Genomic DNA, 21,316 nt, shown 5'->3' on the forward strand with positions numbered 1-21,316 from the left:
TTAAAATAAAAATTGAAAAATATCTTGAGACAAATGAAAATAGAAACACAATACACCAAAACTTTTGGAATTTAGCAAAAGCAGTTCTAAGAGAAAAGTTTAAGCAATAAATGCCTACATCAAAAAAGAAGAAAGATTGGGAATAAACAACTTAATGCTATGCCTCAAGGAAATAGAAAAGGAAGTACAAAGCAAGCCTAATGTTAACAGAAAGAAATAAATAATAAAGATTAGAGCAGAAATAAATGAAATAGGGACTCATAAAACAATATAAAAGGACAAAGAAACTAAGGGTTGTTTTTTGAAAAGATTAGCAAAGCTGACAAACTTAACAAAAGCTACGCTAACCAAGAAAAAAGAGAAAAGATCCAAGTAAATAAAATTCTAAATGAAAGCAGAAGCATTGTAATGCACTGACACCACAGAAATACAAAAAATCGTAAATGACTGCTGTGAACCATTACGTGCTAAAAATTGAATAAGCTAAAGAAATGGATGAATTCCTAGACACATGCATTCTACCAAGACTGAATCATGAAGAAATAGAAAATCTGTACAGACTAATAACAAGTGAGATCGAATCAGTAATAAAAACTTTCCCATCAAAGAAAAGCCGTGGATCTGGTAGTTTTAGTGCTGAATTCCACTAACCATTTAAAGAAGAACTAACACTAATTTGCTATAAACTTTTCAAAAAAGCTGAAAAGGGGGGAACACTACAAAGCTCTTTTTATGAGGCCAGCATTACCCTGATTTCAAAGCCAGACAAGAACCTCTCAAGACAGGAAAACTACAGGTTAATATCATTAATGAAGCGATGCAAAAACTCTCAACAAAATACTGGCAAACTGAATTCAACAATATGTTAAGAGGATCATTCACCATGATCATGTAGCATTTATCCCTGGACTGTCAGGATGATTTATGATTTGCAAATCAATAAATGTGATATACCACACTGATGGAATGAAAAGAGAAAAATCATATGATCATCTCATTAGAAGCACAAAAAAGTATTTGACAAAATTCAACTTTCATGATAAAAATACTCAACAGATTAGGTGTAGAAGAAATGCACTTCAGCATAATAAAGACCATATATAGTAAGTCCACAGTTAAGATTATATTCGATTAAAAAATCAAGTCTTTCCTCTAAGACTCAGAAAAATATAAGGATATCTACATTTCTATTCAATATAATATTGGAAATTCTTGCCAGACCAACAAAACAAGAAAAAGAAATAAAAGGCATCCAAATAGGACAGGAATTAAAACTGCTGCTGTCTGTCAATGTTACGATCTTATACATAGAAAACTACAAATTCCACAAAGAAAAAATCCTTTTAGAACTGATAAACAAATTCAATAAAGTTGCAAGATACTAGATCAACATAGAAAAATTTGTAGCATTTCTCTATACTTGAAACAAACTTTCCAGAAAGGAACTCAAGAGAACAATCCCATTTAAAATAACTACCAAAAAATTAAATAAATAAATAAATAAATAAATAAATAAATAAATAAAATACTTAGGAATAAATTTAACCAAGGAAGTAAAAGATCTGTACACTGAAAACTGTAAAATATTGATAAAAGAAAGTAAAAAAAAGACACAAATAGAAGAAAAACTATCTTGTGTTCTTGGACTAAAATAATTAATAGTGTCAAAATATTCATATTACCCAAAGTGTTCTGCATATTAAACGCAATTCCTATCAAAATTTCAATGCCATTTTTCATAGATGTGGAAAAAATTGTAAAATATAATTTATATGAAACCACAAAAAACTCTGAATAGCAACAGTAATCAAAAAGAACAAATCTGAAGGCATCATACCACCTGATTTCAAACTATACTAGAAAATGATAGTAATTAAAACATGGTGCAGGCATAAAACTAGACACATTGACCAATGGAACCAAGTAGAGAACTCAGAAATGCATCAACAGTCAAGTGATTTTTGACAAAGGTGCTAGAAATATGCAATGGGAAAAAACAATCTCTTCAATAAATGATATTGGGAAATTGGCTATCCATATTCAAAAGAATAAAATTAGACCCTCACCTCACACTATATACAAAAATCAACTTAAAGCCCATTAAAGACTTAAACATAAGGCCTAAAACTGTAAAACTACTAGAAGAAAACATGGGAACATGTTTAATTTGGGCCATATGTTTTTAGATTGTTTAGATGTTTTAGACTCCAAAAATACAGGCAATAAAAGCAAAAATAGACAATTGGGATTACATCAAATAAAAAGCTTCTATACAACAAAGGAAGCAATTAACAGAATGAAAAGACAAACTGCAGACTGAGAAAAAATATTTACATTCCATACATCTGATAAGGGATTAATATTCAAAATATATATGGGACTCAAACAGCTCTAAAAAAGAAAATAAATAATCTAATTAAGAAATCGGCAAGGAATCTGAATAGACATTTCTCCAAAGAAGACATGAATTGCTAACAGATATATGAAAAGATGTTTGACATCACTAGTCATTAGAAAGATGCAAATTAAATCCACACTGAGATACCACCTCATACCTGTTAGAGTGGCTACTGTCAACATGACAAAAGATAACAAGTCCTGGCAAGGATGCAGTAAAATGAGAACCCTTATACACTGTTGTGGAATGTAAATTAGGACAGCCATTATGGAAACCGGTAGAGAGGTTCCAAAGAAATTAACAACAGAATTATCATATGATCCAGCAATCCCACTTCTGGGTGTTTACCAGAAAGAACTGAAATCAATTGAAAACAACTGAAGTCAATTGAAATCAATTGTGTGTTGAAGAGATAGCTGTACTACAATGTTCATGAAAGCACTAGTCACAATAGCCAAGAGATGGAATCCACATAAATGTCCATCAACAAATGATGGGTAAGGAAATGTGCTATATTGACACAATGGAATACTATTTAGCCTTTAAAAAGAAGGAAATCCTGTCATTTGTGACAACATTGATGAAACTGAAGGACATTATGTTAAAGTAAGCCATGCACAAGAAAATAAATACATGAGGAATAATTAAACAATCTCACTCATAAGAGCAGTGAGCAGAATGGCAGTTACCAGAGGCTGAGGGTTGGAAAAATGGGGAGTTGATGGCCAAAGGGTAAAAAGCCTCAGTTAAATAGGATGAGTAAGTTTGATTTTTTTTTTTTTTTTGGAGATCTATTACACATCATGAATATAGCTAACAATTTATTACTATAATTTTCAATATTGCTAAGATAGTAAATTTCAAATGTTCTGATCACAAAAAAGTTAAATATTTGCTGTGATAATGTTAATCAGCTTGATTTAATCATTCTACCTTTTATTTTAAAATCATAACATCAGTTTGTATCCCACCAACATATACAACTATAATCTATCAATATGTAATAAAATGAATCTAGAAAAGACATTATTGGTTAATTTGGAAAATTTATAAGTATGTGTTGTAACTTATTGACATAAAATAGAATTGTACTAATATTAAATTTCCTTAGTATCTGTAGTTATGTAAGAGCATGCCTGTGTTATTAGGAAAGATAAGCTGAAATGTTTAAGAGTGAAATATTATGATGTTTGTAATTAAATCTCAAATGATTCAGCCACAGAGAAAAAGAGAACTTTGTATCTACACACACAGAGAAAATAATAAAGCAAATGTGCCAAAATATCACCTATTGGAGAATAGAGGTGAAAAAACTGTGTCTGTTCCCTGAGCTTTTGTAACTTTTCTTTAGGTGTGAATATTTTCCAAAATAAAAGGTCAAAGAAGGGAGGGAGAAAAAATATATTTTAGCTACTGAGGTCAAAGAAAAGAATGGGGGACAATTCTTTGCCATGTGGGACAGCTCCATGTTTTGTGGAACACCTATACCTTCCTGAGCTTCAATCTGCAATGCTAGTATTGACCTAATCACCACAGCATCCAAAGTAGTCCCTATAAATTTCTAAACAGAGAGAAAGGCAGTGAGCACCAATGCTTGGTATCTCCACACTCCATTGAAAACCATCACTAGATGGGAACCCATGTAGTGATGTGCCCTGGGTTAGGGTTGGAAGAATTTACAGGGATTAGAGCTAAATAGAGATTATTTCACTTCTCCAAGAGTGGCCTGTGGACCAGCAGTGCCAGCATCCCCTGGAGGCTTAATACAGATGCAGAGTCTCGGACCTCAAACCCTGGCCCTCTCAACTTCTGAATCAGAATCTGTGTTTTAACAAGATCTAGGTGATGTCAAAGCACATTGAAACTTGCGAAGCACTGCTTCAGGCTACAGATTTTAAGCTATGCTAGCTGGGCAAGGCCCTTGGTCGGGTGGAGGGTAGGGAGTGGGGCCACCCTCATTCCTGCTCCTAACTCAAGACTCAGCTCCTTCCTCATTCCTCATTCGTGCTCCAACACAAGACTCAGTGAATTGGATTCCACTTCAATTTTGGGTTGAAGAAAAGATTTGGTAGCTGAAAACATTTGAAAACCTACTCTCCAGCTCTCCTTTTACCAATGAGGAGATGGAGGTTCACAGAAGTTGGGTGACTGGTTGACATGCACAAGATGCATTTTTTGACGAAGTAAGGACTCAAATCCAGCACTCGCAATCCTGAGAGCAGTGCTCTTTGCACAGTGCTCTGCACAGTGCTCAGCAACATGATGTGAGGCTGGGTTAGGGATCTGCTACTGTCACTGTGCACTGCAGCCCCCACTTCCCTGCTGGAAGCCATTAGCAGACCCCAGCAGCAGGCAGATCTTATCTGTCTCCATGACTTATTTCTTTGAGAAACACCTCTCTGGCCCTTACAATGGGCCAGGCATGTGCTAAGCACTTTATAAATATTACCTAATTTAAACTCCATAACAGCTCCACGAGTAACCAAGGCACAGAAAGGTTATGCATCTGTGATAAGCACAAGTCGACCTCAGGCAGTGAACAGCTGTTAGAAAGCCACTGATGCTTGGCGCCCGATGTCAGAACGTGATTTTGGTTCTCTGTGGTGCATGTAGGGTAAACAGGCAGACTCAGTGAAACGAGAGTCCCTCCAGGTCTCTTCCGGGTGGGATGCAGGCTCTCTGCAGCCTTGCTGACCCAGCCACCAGTCTGAGAGCAGAACCTGCTTGACCAGGGTGAGGCTGCTGGGGGAGTATGGGTGTAGAGGGGATGCTCCCAGGTGTCGGGTCAGCAGGACCTGGGCTGCCCTGTAGACTCTGGGCGGCTGCAGATACACTTCCTGGCTGCAAACTGCAGCATAACACTGTCCTCCAACTCACAGACCCTGACCCTGCTTTGTTTTCCATAGTGCTTGTTCGCAGGCTTCTGGATCATCCACAGATACTTAGACTACTTAGGCTTTTGCAGGACCCCCTGGCCCACATCTTCCCAATACCAAAACAATGTAGTCCTACCTCCTCATCCCCCATCCTGCCCAAACTCTGTGCTGGTCAAAAGAAAACAGTCTTCTTTCTAATCAAATCTGGAATTAGCTCCAGGACCTAAGACTCATTTGTTAAATTTCTTACAGTAATAAGCAAAGGCTGTCTGTGGATGTTATTCCCAATTGTTTCACCTCCCAAGGGCTGTCTGAGACATTTTGCCTGTAAAGGCCTTTACAAATTATCATCTGCCTCTTAGGCAAGCTTAGGATCTGAGGCGTTATTAATTTATTACTTAGCTTTGTGTAAAGACTCGTCTCAAAAAGGCCAGCAATTAATCACATCTCCCTGCTTCAAGAGTCTTGATTTAACTTTCTGTTTTTACTCATATGCGTGAGTTTGAAATAGGGAAATGACCCTAAAGGATATGTGAACCACCAAAGTGGTGGTTTTTATACACGTTCAAAAAGTGCAGCAAAACCGATTTAAATGGAAATATTTTCCTTCGTTTGGAAAGATTATGGCTCAAGCTTTATTTATGTGGATGCAGTTGTTCCCCGCTGGCCTGGAAGCATGCCCCTGAGGAAGGCATGTCCACTAAGCTACATCAGTAAATCCAGGGATCTCCTTTTCCAGTTCCAGCTGAGGGATGAAAACAAACTAAACAAAAGCATGAAAGTGGAAGTGCAAATTGCACTCCTGGTTCTTAAATTACATTTTAAACGCTATGTCCTTCAAACTGGTTCTAGATATGTCAATGATCAGTCTTGAGATTATTTAAATTAGCTGATTTTAACACTCTGCAGACTGACTTAGCAGCTACTGCTTTGTAATTGGTTCCAAGAATCTGGCTGTTAGTCCACGTTATGTTCACTCCCTGTGCCTGTCTCAGATTCACGCAGTGAGTCCAAAGGTGGGAACTTCAGTATTTGGGTTTCACTTCTTATGGAGAGCTTGGTTGCCAGTGTTATGGGCTGAAGTGTGTCTCCCACGATTCATACGTTGAAGCCTGAATCCCCAGTACCTCAAAACGAGACGTTATTTGAAGATAGGGTCTTTACACAGGTAATTCAGTTTGAATAAGGTCTTTAGTGTGGACTTTAATCCAATTCAACTGTTGTCCTTATAAGAAAAGGAAATTCGGACACAGGCAGGTTTAAAGGGGAGATGGTGTGAGGACACAGGAAAATGATGGCCATCTATAAGCCAAGGATAGAGGCCTCTGAAGAAACCAATTCTGCTCACCCCTTGATCTCAGACTTCTAGCCTCCAGCTATGAGAAAACCTATTTCTGTTGTTTAAGTCACCCATGTGTGGTACTTTGTTAGGGAAACCCTAGAACATCAATACACCCAGCTTTCATTCAGGTCTTACATTTACTATTCAAGCAAAAGAATATTACATTTGACTGTGGAAAGTTCTTGTGGTAAGAAGGAATAATCTGAGATGAGAATTTGGAAACCTTGGCAGACCACAGAGCAAGCTCATAGCCATCAGGTAGTCAGATTCTTCCCAATGACTGGGTAGCTAGCTGATTTGAATTCAGACCCTTAAAATAAGCGTTGCCTCTTACAGGTCAATTGGAGACAAGCTATGCATGAGCTAGAAAGACTTCTCTGGATTCCCTACCCAGAGAAACTGAGTCAGCATCATGAAAATGGGCTCCTGGTAGAAGAAATGTGGTTTGTTGAGTGGAATGAAAATATGTATGTATCTCAATCACTAGGTGTACCAGGATAAGTAATGTGAGCTACCACAACAAGCAAGCTGGAAAACTTCAGTCCCTTTACATGGAAAAGTTTGAAGTGCCTTCATAACTAACTATGATGTGGTTCAGCAGGAGCTTTCCTCCAGGCAGTGACTCAGGGATCCAGGATCCCTCTATCTTGTGGTGCTGCCATCTCAACATGGGGCTTTCAAGGTCACTGTGGAAGAGGGAGAGAGAGACAGAGGATGTGCACCATCTTTTAGATGCCTCAGCCCAGATGTAACACATAGGCCCGTAGTCCATTGGTTTCAACTAACATCAGGAGATGCTGGGGAGTACAGGGAAGCACACAGAATATTAGCAAACTCAGAGGCTCTCTGCCACATTCTTGAACTCTCAATATGCACTAGATAAAGTGCTAAGAACTTCACATATGGTGTCTTGCTTTGTCCCTTTTTTACACACGTGGAAACTGAGACTTAGAGAGGTTAAGTTGCTCAAGGTCATAGGAATATAAATGGTAGAACTCATATGGAGATTCAGACATAACTACTTCTAGAAGTCCATAGCCACTAGGCTTGATGGAACATGTTTTACTAAAAATCTCAAAGTTCTTATCTGTATTTTTATTTGCCGTCTAATTTATTCTGAAAACTGAGGGGGAGTTGAGCAGTCCAAATCCTGAAATGTTTAAAATGATTATCTCCTTTGTCAAAATTATCTGGGTGACTCAAAGATAGGAGACCCAGTTTAAGACTCACAGATTTTATAAGTGTATCATGTATAGCATTTTACTCTTGATGTTAAAAGATTTTACTGAGGTAGTATTTTCTAACAGTGTGCTTTGCTTTAGTTTGAGAGGAACATGCTAGGACATTTCACTTACTTGTCTGATTGCCCCAGAATACCAAAGAAACAAATACTAAAGTCAGGTGATGGTCCACAGCTTACTTGTTGAATTTTCATAGATAGCAGCTGAAAAAGAGACATTGCCCTCAAGATAACCTGCAACTTATAAACTAAGAAGAGCTGTGTAATCTCGAATGGTCAAGAAAGGTCTGGAAAAATACTGGAGTGGGGAAAGGTCACTGGCCCCAAACAAATCAGACCCACCTAAACATTGATCAGAGCCATGCCCGTGCCTCATGGCTGAAGTTAATTCTCTCTGCCCATTTGTAATGTGATAAATTATCATTTTTAAGTCATTGGTCATCTTCAAAATATGCTCTTTCCCCTTGGCCTAAGACCTACTCACCCATTGGTTTTAAACACTCAATAACTTCAGTAACACAGTGATTTTACTTTTTAAAACTTATTTAGAGGCACATTCATATGGCTTGAAACACACTTCTGACCTGTGAGCCTTGCCCGTGATTTGACCTTGTCTCCAAGAACCTTACTTGAGACAATAGGGAAACCTCAAACATTCAGACTAATTGTGTAGTGGGGGAGGATAGAAACCAGATGAAGTTAGTGGAAAGTCTGAGTTATAAAAGAGTATAATAAATACCATCCTGCTTTTTTCCCAGCTATTTTTTAAGTCAAAGTGTTGTTAATAAGTTGTTAAAGGATAGGTGCTTTCAAATATTGGTTCTTGCATTGGTACCTGTTAAGGGTTTGGGGCCCTGTTTTCATTGGTTTGAAGCAAAATGAGAAAAAGAAGAGAAATGCAATGATTTGTTCAAAAGGTTAAATTTATTCAGCTTTTACATTTTTATATTAACTCCCATTTCTTTTGTTTTTTAAGTTAGTCTCTAGTAAAACAAGGGAGAAATGCATTTTAAATTTTACTTTGCAAAGTAAACTTGACAATGTTGTAAATCTCCCACACATTTTAAAAATTTCACTCATCTATAAAATTTAGCAATGTTGGGCTCACTTACTTAGAGACCTGCCTTTCTTAGTGAAAGAGCAATAGATTGGTAGTTATGTGTCTATCGGTGTCTTTTACAATGGAGGCAGTAGAGAAGAGTGTTTAAGAGCTTGGAGAGCAGTGTTTCACGGGCTTTGTGATCAGCCAGCCCTCGATGCCAACATTGGTTCCACTGCTTTCAATGGTGAGACCTTGGGCAAGTCATGCAACATCTCTAGATCTCTCTTTCCTCATCTATAAAATGGGAATAATAATAGCACAATATCTATTTCTTTGAGTTCATATAAAAAGTCAATGAGAAAGCAGATGTGAAGCAATTAACACGTAGTAAATTATTAATGAATGTGAACTATTACTAACATTATTAATGAATTAATGGCTGCCTGAACGCTTAGTAGTTGTTGACGTTGCACTCTTTATTATAAATTTGCCAGGCAAACCCTGTCTTCTGGAATGTTTCCAAAATGAATTGATCTGGCCCTGTTAAACAAGCCCAGGTTTTAGATTATGAAGCATTGAGACCTTGGCTCCTGATTTTCCCTTCTCCAGAAGCAGAAAGAAGAAATCCTCTCTGCTCCCCCCACCCCATCTTTGACTCTAGTCCGGATGCCTTTGCTGTCATCGTGCTGCTTTGCAGATGTTGTTCAGGCTCTGCAGACCCTCAGGAAAACTGAAGACAGGCAGTGGCCACAGCCCTCTGGGCTCTTCCCATAGCTACACTCAGATTCTTGAAAGAGCTTAGGGACATCGTTTATCTGACCGTATTATTTTATGCAGAGGCAGCAAAAGTCAAGACAGTTAAAGCAACAGGTAGCAGTGAACTTAAGGAGGAAACCAGTCAAAGCTGAGTGCATGTTTAAATCATTATAGTCATGCACTGCGTAATGAGGTCTTGGTCAACAACAAACCCCATATACGATGAAGGTTCTCCAGTAAGCTGAGGTTAATTTATTCTTAAAGAAAGAAACCCCTTTCTATAAGTTTAGTGTATAGTGTTTATAACCTCTACAGTAGTGTATGGTAATGGCCTTCACGTTCACTCACCCCTGACTGACTCACCCAGAGCACCTTCCAGTCCTGCAAGCTTCATTCATGATAAATGCCCTATAAAGGGGTACCATTTAAAAATCTTTTATGCCAAAGTTTTATTGTGCCTTTTCTATGTTTAGATACATAAATACTATTGTGTTACAATTGCCTATAGTATTCAGTACCATAACATATTCAGGTTGATAGCTTGGGAGCAAGAGGCTATGCCATATAGCCTGGGTATGCAGTAGGCTATATACCAACTAGGTTTGTGTCAGTATACTCTATGATGCTCGCACAGTGATGAAATCACCTAAAGGCACGTTTCTCAGAACACATCCCTTCATTAGGTGATGCCTGACTGTATTTCTTCACTTCTAAATAACAGCATGTTGTGTGACCATAACAAGTTCCTTCATGAGCCAAAGCAGTTTGCACACATCTGCGCTGGTCCATCACCGAACACGGAGGGAGAGTTCAACTTGGGGATCCAGTTAAATTTTGTTCAGCATTCAGTACCATTTACCACACTCAGAACTGTCCCTGCCTCTCTTTTGACATCTTTTTTTTTTTAAACAGAGTTCTTCTCTGTTGCCCAGGCTGGAGTGCAGTGGTGTAATCTCTGCTCACTGCAACCTCTGCCTCCCGGGTTCAAGCAAGTCTTCTGCCTCAGCATCCTGAGTAGCTGGGACTACAGGCACGTGCCACCATGCCTGGCTAATTTTTGTATTTTTAGTAGAGACAAGATTTCACCATCTTGGCCAGGATGGTCTTGATCTCCAGACCTCATGATCCACCTGCCCCGGCCTCCCAAAATGCTGGGATTACAGGCATGAGCCACCACACCCGGCACTTTTGACATCTTTTTCCCTCTGCTCCCAATCACCCAGTGCCCTCAGATCACCCTATTCCAGCACCCTGTTACCCGTTCTCATAGCACCTTGTTCTTCTCTAAGACTTTATCACAGTTCAAATTTTATTTCTCTCCTACTAGATTCCAAGCTCTCAGAAGAGCATGCTCTGCTGTAGCTCAACATTGTATGCCAGCTCTTGGCACGACGTCTGGAACATCACAGACCTTCAATAAACATTTGTGGAATAAATGAGCGGATGGATAGATAGACAGATGAATGGATGGATGAGGCACCTGTGCTACTATTGTCTTCCCATGGGATTGTAGCATTAGAGTCTTGCTATTTTTCCACCATCAAAATGCATTGGTCTTATTTTCCATGTGTCCTTCTCCCTGCTTTCTGAGTCTCTTTAGGTTATTAAGCATATTTAAATAAATACTCTCCCAATTAACATATGTGATTTCAGTAGGAGCCCTTCTCAAACAAAATGCCTGAGGCTTAACTCTAATGGCAAGTCTCTAGGCCTTACAGACCTATGAAAAAAATAAGAGGTTGAGTCAGGAAGTCCCTTTGGTAACTCCTCAATTCAGCAATGTAGAATAATGTAGAAGCCACGCAAGTAAATCAGGGAGACAACGTACTGAATACTTAAGAGCAAGGCTTCTGCAATCAGAGGTATCTGTGCAACACTGGGCACATTGTTTAAGTTACCTTCATTTAATGTTTTGACATTTTTGATATATAAAGAGTTTAATGGCCTGGTGCAGTGACTGACACCTGTAATCCGAGCACTTTGGGAGGCTGAGGCAGGTGGATCACGAGGTCAGGAGTTCAAGACCAGCCTGGCCAATATGGTGAAACCCTGTCTCTACTAAAAATACAAAAATTAGCCAGGCATGGTGGTGCATGCCTATAGTCCCAGCTACTCGGGAGGCTGAAGCAGGAGAATTGCTTGAACCCAGGAGGTGGAGGTTACAGTGAGCTGAGTTATGGCTACTGCACTCTTGCCTGGGCAATAGAGGGAGACTCCACGTAAAAAAAAAAAAAAAAATTAAATGTGGGATGCTGTGAGGTTTACGAATTAAAAGAAAGAAGCCTCTGATCCTCATTCCCAGTCCCCAGCTCTCTCAGCCTTTTAGAACGATGAAGATAAACCCAGTAAAATCACAGATTATTTTCCCATTCTAGTCACTGTAGGGTGCTTATTTAATGTACCTTACCTCAGTTTCCTGATCTGTGAAGAAGAGGTGATACTAGCCAACTCACATGGTTATTACGAGAAATAAATAAGATACTCATCCAGAACACTTAGAATCATACCTGGTCTGCCTTGATTAATGTTAGCTATTTGTTATGCTAACTTATGCCTTGTTTTTTCCATTCTAAACCCCGTTACTGAGTGATCACATGCTTCATTTATCAAACATAAGCATCTTTCTCAAAATTCAAGCCCAGATTTGACTTGCCACCACTGAGCAAGACTCCATCTCAAAAACAAACAAACAAACAACAACAACAAAAAAACTTAACTTTTGCTAGCAGGCCTGTTCCCCAAAGTAGCATTCCAGGTGGTTTGGTGTACAAGATGATGTACCCCCTGGTGCGGTGACTTTGAAGAAGGCAACCTCGATGCTAAAGTGTAAATTATGGCATACATGCTTTTTTAAAAAGTTAGCTGTAAAAAGGAGGTGGGCTTTGCTGAGCAGAGAGCCTACCTAGGAAGCCCAGATGCCTAGCAGATGAGGGACTTACAGATCCTGTGTTCTTTTGGGGATTTGGGCAGGAAGGTCTGCTCCTAGGGCAACACCAGCATTGCACCCATTTATTGGCCTCAGTGTAATCAACAATCTGTATCATTGCCTGTGCCTCTGCTGATAAGCCTCTCTCAAGAGCATCTTTCCAATATTCTATTCTAGACTATGTTTACTCTTATGACAAACGCACATCTCATTATTAATTGAGGATCAGCGCGGACAAGCAGCTGTTGTTTCTCACTTTGCTTTAAAAACTTCAAAAGCCTCCATTAAACTCCCTCGACAAAAGTGTCCAAGGGGCCACAGCTCTCCTGTCACTTGGCATCATTTCACCTAAAAGCTTTGTTTATGTGGAAACTGGAGAAAAAGGGAGAGCAGCAAAAAGGAAGGCAAAATCTGAGAAACCAGACACTGATGTTGTGAACAGAAGCCAGAAGAACCGTGGAATGGCACCTTCCACCTTTTAACTGAAGCCTGGGTGCCATTGAAAACCCAGAGAGGACTTGCAACAAGCTGGTGGGCCTGGGGGCTGGGAGGAGGTAGAATGTGGCCCAAATCCCAAACCTCCCGGGAAAATTACCTTGGACCTTTTCAAAAAAAGTTCTGCTTCTTGGAAAGCAGTTCGCATTAAATCAGAACCATGGGCATGAAGTGCAGGAATGGCATCTCCTCTAAGCTGCGTAGAAATATGTGCCCAACTTCACTTCAACTGAGGCCAGCTTGAAGAACAGATCACATTACAGCAGGCTCCAGGCTGCCCACACTGAGAAAGACTCAGGAAAATGTGTGTAGTCTGTTGCAAAAACCTGAAGCAGGTGAGGTTGGTCTTTCCCTACTCTCCCATTTCTGGTTCTGTTGCCAGGCTGAAATGCAGTGGCACGATCTCAGCTCACTGCAACCTCTGCCCCCTGGGTTCAAGTGATTCTCCCACCTCAGCCTCCAGAGCAGCTGGGATTATAGGCACATGCCGCCACACCCAGCTAATTTTTGTATTTTTATTTTTAGTAGAGACAGGGTTTCACCATGTTGGCCAGGATGGTCTTGATCTCTTGACCTCGTGATCTGCCCGCCTTGGCTTCCCAAAGTGCTAGGATTCCCTGCTCACTCTTCTGAATTTCTTCCATCGCAGGTTTGACAAGCTGCTTGAAAATTAAACTGTCTTTTGGTCCTTGCACCTGGTAGGCACTTGGTAAATACTGGTTGAGTGAGTAAACAATTTTCCCCTAGAGTCCTGATGATTTGTAAAAACCCATTTACTCTTTCCAAACCTTTTTTGTCTTGATGACCTCATATTCTCCTCAAGACACCTGTCTCATGTTTGCCACAACTGGAAACTAGACATGAAGGGCTTTAGTATTGCCATTTATCCCATGGAGAAAATTGAGGTGTGTTTGATCAGGGTCACCTGGAAAGTATTTAGAGAAGCAGGCTCAGCATCAGGGCTCCTGGCTGGTTTTTCAATGCCCTTTCCACACAGCCATGATGCCTCTCGGGATAAGAGCTGATATTTATTGAGCATGTACTATATGCCAGACACTGTGCTAAGAGCTATACCTGTATTATCTCCTATAATCTCACGACCATCCCCTGATGTGACTATTATTATACCCATTTTACAGGGGAGGAAAATAAGGTGCAGAGAGAGGGGGTTAAAGTAAGGAGAGAGGGAAAGACACATTAGCTCAGAAAGGTGCAGCCAGGATTTGGCCTCAGGATGTCTGGCACAAATCTATGCACTTAACCACGATCAAATAACTGTCTTAAGATGAAAGTGATGTAATAGTACCCTGCCAAATTTTTTTTCTTTAAAAAGAAAATCAGAGAAAGAGGAAATGTTTATTCCCAAAGGATGGCCCCCTAAGGGTGAACTCTCTGGTATTTGAGGGCTAAGGGAGGCATCTGGGGGTAAATAGTACTCTGTGGAAACTTCTCTGCTCCAGAGCCCCCAGTCTTTGAAATCTGTGTGAATGGAACAAATACTGTGAAGAACACCCAAATGTATTCTGGTTTAGTGAAAATTGTTATCTTGGTTTTTACTGATCTTGCTTAATCTCTTACCTAAGGGGGTCATCTACAATAAAGAATCTATTTTTATTCCAAGGTCCAGTGAATTTCAATAGTTGTTTCCAATTCATGTCTCCTCTCATTTGGCTCTGTTTTGATTACAACAGAGAGGATTATATTGATGTTTCAATTCATATTTCCTCTCTATTAATAATACATTTCCAAGACTCACCTTCAAATAAAAGAGCAATATTCTCACTGAGTATTTAAGGGATTATAATCAGTTTCTCTCCTAATATTATATGTGTAATGCTTCTTATTGTTAAAAGTGCATTTAGAGTGGATGTAGTTTTAATATCAAAAAAAGGGAAAAATATTTCCTATATTAAGGTAACAAATGAAAAAAATGCAAATAAAACCACCATAGTAATGAAGGGAATGTATTAGTTCATATGACTAGGAAACTCAGCAGTTGAGCAGGCATGAGAAACTCTTAAGACTCAATGATGTCATTTGCCCCCTCTTTCCTTCTGTGTCCCCACCATCTGTTTCTGCTTCTCTGGCATTTGAGCCTCAGTTTCTCCCATTATGGTTGAATCTCTGCCATGTGCAGGGGCAGAGGGAAGAGAAACATGGCCTCAAACAGTTTTAAGCGTAATCACTCCTAATGAAAATTCTCAGAGGAAACCAATCAGAAACTAACATGCAATTCTAGTCTGTTTGCATTGCCGTAAAGGAATACGTAAGGCTGGACAATTTATAAAGAAAAGAGGTTTATTTGGCTCACTGTTCTGCAGGCTGTATATAAAGCATAAAGCCAGCAACTGCATCTGGTGAGGGCCTCAGGAAGCTTACAATCCTGGTGGAGAGCTATGGGGGGCAACTTGTCACATGATGAGAGAGGGGGACAAGAGACAGAGGAGGTGCCAAACTCCTTTTAAATAACCAGCTCTCGTGTGAACTAATAGAGCAATAACTCACTTGTTACCAAGGAAATGGTGCTAAGCCGTTCACAAGGATCCACCCCCATGATCAAATACCTTCCACTGGGCCCCATCTCCAGTATTAGGGATCACATTTTAACATGTGAGTTGGAGGGAACAAACATCCAAACCATATCACTTAGTGAGAAAACTAAACATAAAAATAAATTATCTGAAGGAAGGATCCACTGGGTTTCCATTGTTCAAGTGTGTAATGCTTGGTCAATAATCATGGTCACTGGGGAGGTTTTCAACTGGCCAGGCAAAAACACAGACCTTCTGGAATGATGGGCAGTGACAATAGGCACAGTATCCCAAAGACAGTTGGAAGCTGTAAGTAGAAACTGTCTAGTGTCATATGGGGCATTCTGTGGCCTTTGTAGAAACATAAGCATTATGTCAGGGTCAACTCTAATGCAGCCTTAATCATTTGAGCTAAATAGGAGATTTTGGCTAGAAATAGAATTTATATTGCCAGAACCTACTCTCCCAATTATACACCCCAAACACACACACACACACACACACACACACACACACACACACACCCCTACATATATACTTAGTGAGTGCCCACGAATACTAGAAAGATGCACAATGTTATGTTTCATGAAGCACAGACTCTACAACTTACCAAGTGTGGGATTGCTATGGTTTGAATGTCCTCTTCATGTTGAAATTAATTGCCATTGTGGTTAAGAGGTGGGACTGTTAAGAGGTGATTGGGCCATGAGGGCTCTACCCTCACTAATGGATTAATGTCAATGTTGCAGGAGTGGGTTCATTACTTTGAGGGTGGGTTGTTACAAAAGCAAGTTCAGCCTTCTCTTGCTTTTGTGTGTTCTCTTGCCCTTTTACCTTCTGCCATGGGATGACACAGCAAGAAAGCCCTTGCCAGATGCCAGCACCTTACTACTGGACTTCCTAGCCTACAGAACTGTGAGAAATAAGTTTATTTTCTTTATAAATACCCAATCTGTGGTGTTCTGTTATAGCAGCACAAAATGGACTAAGACAGTGAGCTCGAACAAGTTACTCTTCCTCGTCATACTTCAGCTTCCTCATCTCTAACAGGAATAATGGTATCCTGTACCTCTTAAGATTTTTGAGAGGATACATGTGTTTATATAGGTAAAACAATCAGCATAGTCCCTGGCACACAGCAAGTAGTACATAGGTGTTTATTGTTATTAGCATTCATATTAGTGTTGTGTGACCTTGGACAGGTTGTATCACATCTTAAGGTTGTTCCTTTTTAAAATGGGAATAATATACCTATTTCATAGCATGAGGTTTCAGTTAAAATAGCACATAGAGAGCACCAAGCATACTGCAAACAAATAAGGATGGCTATGATAAGGTGGAAAATGTATTTGTTTTACAACTCCTGGCCCCATTTCTAGGCCTTACCATGGTGAGAGAGAATGAAGATCTTGTGGTAGACCACACCCTGCTGGTGATTCCCTTGCCAGTGAATGTATTCCAGTGTTACTCCTGAATGTCCAGTAACTACAAGTGCCCAGTTGATCTATTTCTGTCTACAAATAGGTCTAACGTTTTAGCTAAGTAAATTAGCAAAACTCATGTACATCTGATAGAGAGAAAAGACAACTTCTCATCATTTAGATGATATTTAACTCTTCTCTTTTTTGTTTCATATTTCCTATTCCCATCCATAAAACCTTGTTTGAAATTTTAGCCTTAAAATTGACCAATAAATACTGCATAAATCATAGGCCACAAAACTGGTGGCAACTTAAGCATATGATAACAATTAAGATGGTATCCAAGCTAATCTTTAACATTTTCAAGTTTCTTTAAGAGTGAATTCATAGCTGTCTCCTGCATACAGCTTTGTCTTAAATAATTTCTGGCAGAATTTTATCACTTTATCATCTTTCTAATGTCAAATTACTCTTAAATCTCTTTTCCCAGAAACGTAATCTAGCTTTAAGTTCTTGGAATCTGAAAGTAGGCAAAATAACGGAGTAAAGCAAGACCCTGGGCCGCTTTGGAAAGTTTTGCCTAAGCCAACATTATTTCTTTATGCAGTTTTTAAGACTTAAATACCTATTTACTAGTAATCAATGCTAGGCAGTAGAAGGGACTCTTGGACTAGAAAGGGAAATGTTGGATATAGGTTTTTGTTTTCTTTTGTTTTATCAGCTTTATTGAGGTGTAGCTGGCATATAATCAACTGTACACAAAGTGTCAACTTTGCTAAGTTTTTATGTATTACACATACTTGTGAAATCACAACCACAATCAACAAAAAGAGCATACAAATCACCCTCCAGAAATTCTTTATGGCGTTTTGATTTCTCTTTTCTCTACTCCTAGAATGTTATCAATCTTTTCCAAGGTAAAAAAGAAAAAATACAATGTCTTTATAATTAGAAGCAAAGATTTTAAGACATATGGGAAAGCTAGAGAGAATCTAAGAGTGGGGCGATAACTCTTACAAAACTGACTTCGAGATATGGGAGAGGAGCGATTATTCAACCCATTATGTCAAGTGTCTGCTTTGCTAGCTGCAGGTCTGCTAACTATGAAAGGACGTTTGGGGCCAGGCGTGGTGGCTCACGCCTATAATCCCAACACTTTGGGAGACTGAGGTGGACAGAGGTTGTTCTAAGCCAAGATCATGCCATTGCACTCCAGCCTGGGTGACAGAGCAAGACTCCATCTCAAAAAAAAAAGAAAAAGAAAAAGAAAAGAAAAGAAAAAAAAGAAAGGACTTTTTGGGTGATGAATGACCTTGAATGATTTCTGAACACTCCATAAACTAGGCTCATCCCACCTGATGGGACTTTTTGAGGCCACATTATAAACAAATATGGGGGCATCATATTATAAACAAATATTTAAAAAGCAAAGTACATCCACTCTCAGTGACTTTTTGGAGTCACAGAAAGTCACCAATGAGGTGGAGGGCTGTAAAGACCAAGTCCCCTGACTTCTGAAGCAGAATTTAACAAGACCTAACAGTCCCAGATAAATCTCAAGACACGTACTTAGAAACTGAAAGAACAAAAAGATAAGACTGAAGGAAACATTCATCCTCTTCTGAGTCACTGCAGCTTCTGAGCTGGAGCCTCTTGTGAAGAACTGAAGAATTATGAAATATTTTGGCTCAGCAGGAGGAAGGAGTGTTCACCAGATTGTATTGCAACGTGCAATGCAGGAAATTATCCATCAGGTGGGAGAGGATAACACTGCAATTCCATTCAGATGAGACATCATCAGAAAAATGAAGGGTCTAGGTTGAAAAATGAAACAAAGCAAGATGAAATAAAATGAAATTGAATGAGATGAACTGAGGTTGGAGTAAGGGTTGCAGGAGACTAGAAGCATTTGAAAATATGTCAATTCCATTTACTCCTGGACCTTAGAAATATTTGTTTTCTATTATTCCATCCCAGAGCTCTGATTCACAACCTTTAAATTCCCTGGAAGTCTAAGATTAGGCCTAAGAGGATGGGGAAAAAGAGCACCCATTGATGAGGGGCAGGGCATAATATGTAGTTTTCAAAATGGATTCAATATGACTGAATCGAAATAAACACACAGCTTTATCTGTCAGACATGAAAGGACTTGAATCAGCACCAAATCTCTTTCCCCGAAAAGCACAGAGATACTAAAAGGGAATCTTATCAAGAAGTTTTAAAATTCAGAAGGAGATTGGGAGTAGCAGTCTTAAAACATACACGAGACAGGGTCTGTAGACAGATTGGGCTTACTGAACTCCTTTTGTCTTCTCTTTTGTTTTTCTTCTTTTTTCATAGAAGCTGATAAATGTCTGCATGCAAAGACAGTGGGGGGATTCGAGAAACATTTTCTTTCTAAAATAAACAGAAATCTTACCCTACTGTATGTGAAAAGACTTTTTTCTTAACATTGACATAGTGAGCCAGCCTTAGTTCAGCCTCAGAATTGTTTGTCTAGGCATAAAGATCAAAAGTCTCCTTTTTGAGCAAGCTTCCTTATCACTGCTCAGAGACTCTCTCAAACCCAGGAGGAGCCAAGCACAGATCCCCGTCATTAAATCAGAAGCCTCTCTGCACAGGGTAAATGGCTATTTCAGTTCTATCTTCCTAGGGGATTTATAGAAGCATCCTAGAAAGGAGCAGAAGTACTATTCCTTTTCCCAGAAGAGGGAGAGAGAGAGATGCTAGAGAAAAGCCTCTAGTAACCTGGGCAGTTTAATGTTCCTTTCTTTCTTGTTCGATGTTATATTTCCCATTTAAGTTCATTTACGATAAACTAGATACTACAAATGGGCTAAAAAGAAAATCATTGTTAACATTTCTTGAATATTCCTCAAAGCCTTTATATGTAAAACCAAATGGAAGTTACACTAACTTCTTATTTATACTTTAAATAAGATTCTCACTTAACGATGTATGCAGTGAAAGTGTCAGAATATATTTCACAAATTCTCAATTGGATAGCTTGATTATTTAGAGTATTTTTCCTTCCTTTTTTCCTTCCTTCCTTCCTTCCTTCCTTCCTTCCTTCCTTCTTTTCTTCCTTCCTTCCTTCCTTCCTTCTTCTTTTTTTTTTTTTTTTTTTTTTTGACAGTCTTGCTCTGTTACCCAGGCCGGAGTGCAGTGGTGCGATCTCAGCTCACTGCAAACTCCTCTTCCTGGGCTCAAGTGATTCTTCTACCTCAGCCTCCTGAGTAGTTGAGACAACAGGGGCTTACCATCACGGCCGGCTAATTTTTGTATTTTTAGTAGAAATGAGGTTTCCCTATGTTGGCCAGGCTGGCCTCGAACTCCTGGTCTCAACTGCCTGCCTCAGCCTCCCACAGTGCTGGAATTACACGTGTGAGCCACCACACCCAGCCTTAGTTCCAGTATTTTCTTATCATAAACTCCCTTTAGTTAAATCTTTCCTAACTTGTTTCCCTAGGATAAACTTTTAGAGGTGTTGAGTCAAAGATACATATGGGATATGGCTTCCTAGAATGGTTGTTGCCAAATTGTAACTTCCTCAACACCTAACCCCCACTCGAAGTTTTATCCATCTATACTCCCTTCTCTTATACTCATGGCTCACACTGGGTATTGTCAGTCTTTTGTTAATTCAATATGGCGAAATTAGTGTCTCGTTTTAATTTTATTTCTTTAATTATTAGTAAGGTCAAATAATTTTCATATATGTATTGTCCATTTCTTTTTCCTTTATTAATTTGCTATTCATGCTCTTAGCTCGTTTTTGAGCTAAGAGATGTTGTGGTGTTCATCTTTTTCTTTGTAAAAACCCTTCATATATAAAATATATTCTTTTTAAAATAAATTTTTAATTATTATGTGTACATAATAGTTATACATATTTATGGGGTTCATGTGATGTTGTTATTCAAGGATACAGTGTGTAATGAACAAATCAGGGTAATTGGGGTATCCATCACCTCAAGCATTTATGGAGAGCAGTATGGAGGTTACTCAAAAACTAAAAACAGAACTACCGTATAATCTAGCAATCCCACAGCAATACGCACCAAAAGGAAGAAATCAGTATATCAAAGAGATAAAAGGTATTCTTTATCAGATTTTAATACATTATACATTTCTTTAATTTTTGTCATTTTCCCTTTAACTTTTAAACAGTACTTTTGCCATATACATTCAAATTTTTTTTTCAGATAAAAAAAGTAATTTCTGCCCTTGTAAACATGCTTACAAAGTTCTCCACTTATCTCTGCTCTCCAGGAGGAGACGATAGCTT

Source organism: Sapajus apella, unplaced genomic scaffold (assembly GCF_009761245.1).
Source record: "Sapajus apella isolate SASKATOON/1434 unplaced genomic scaffold, GSC_monkey_1.0 scaffold5, whole genome shotgun sequence".
Taxonomy (NCBI): Eukaryota; Metazoa; Chordata; class Mammalia; order Primates; family Cebidae; genus Sapajus; species Sapajus apella.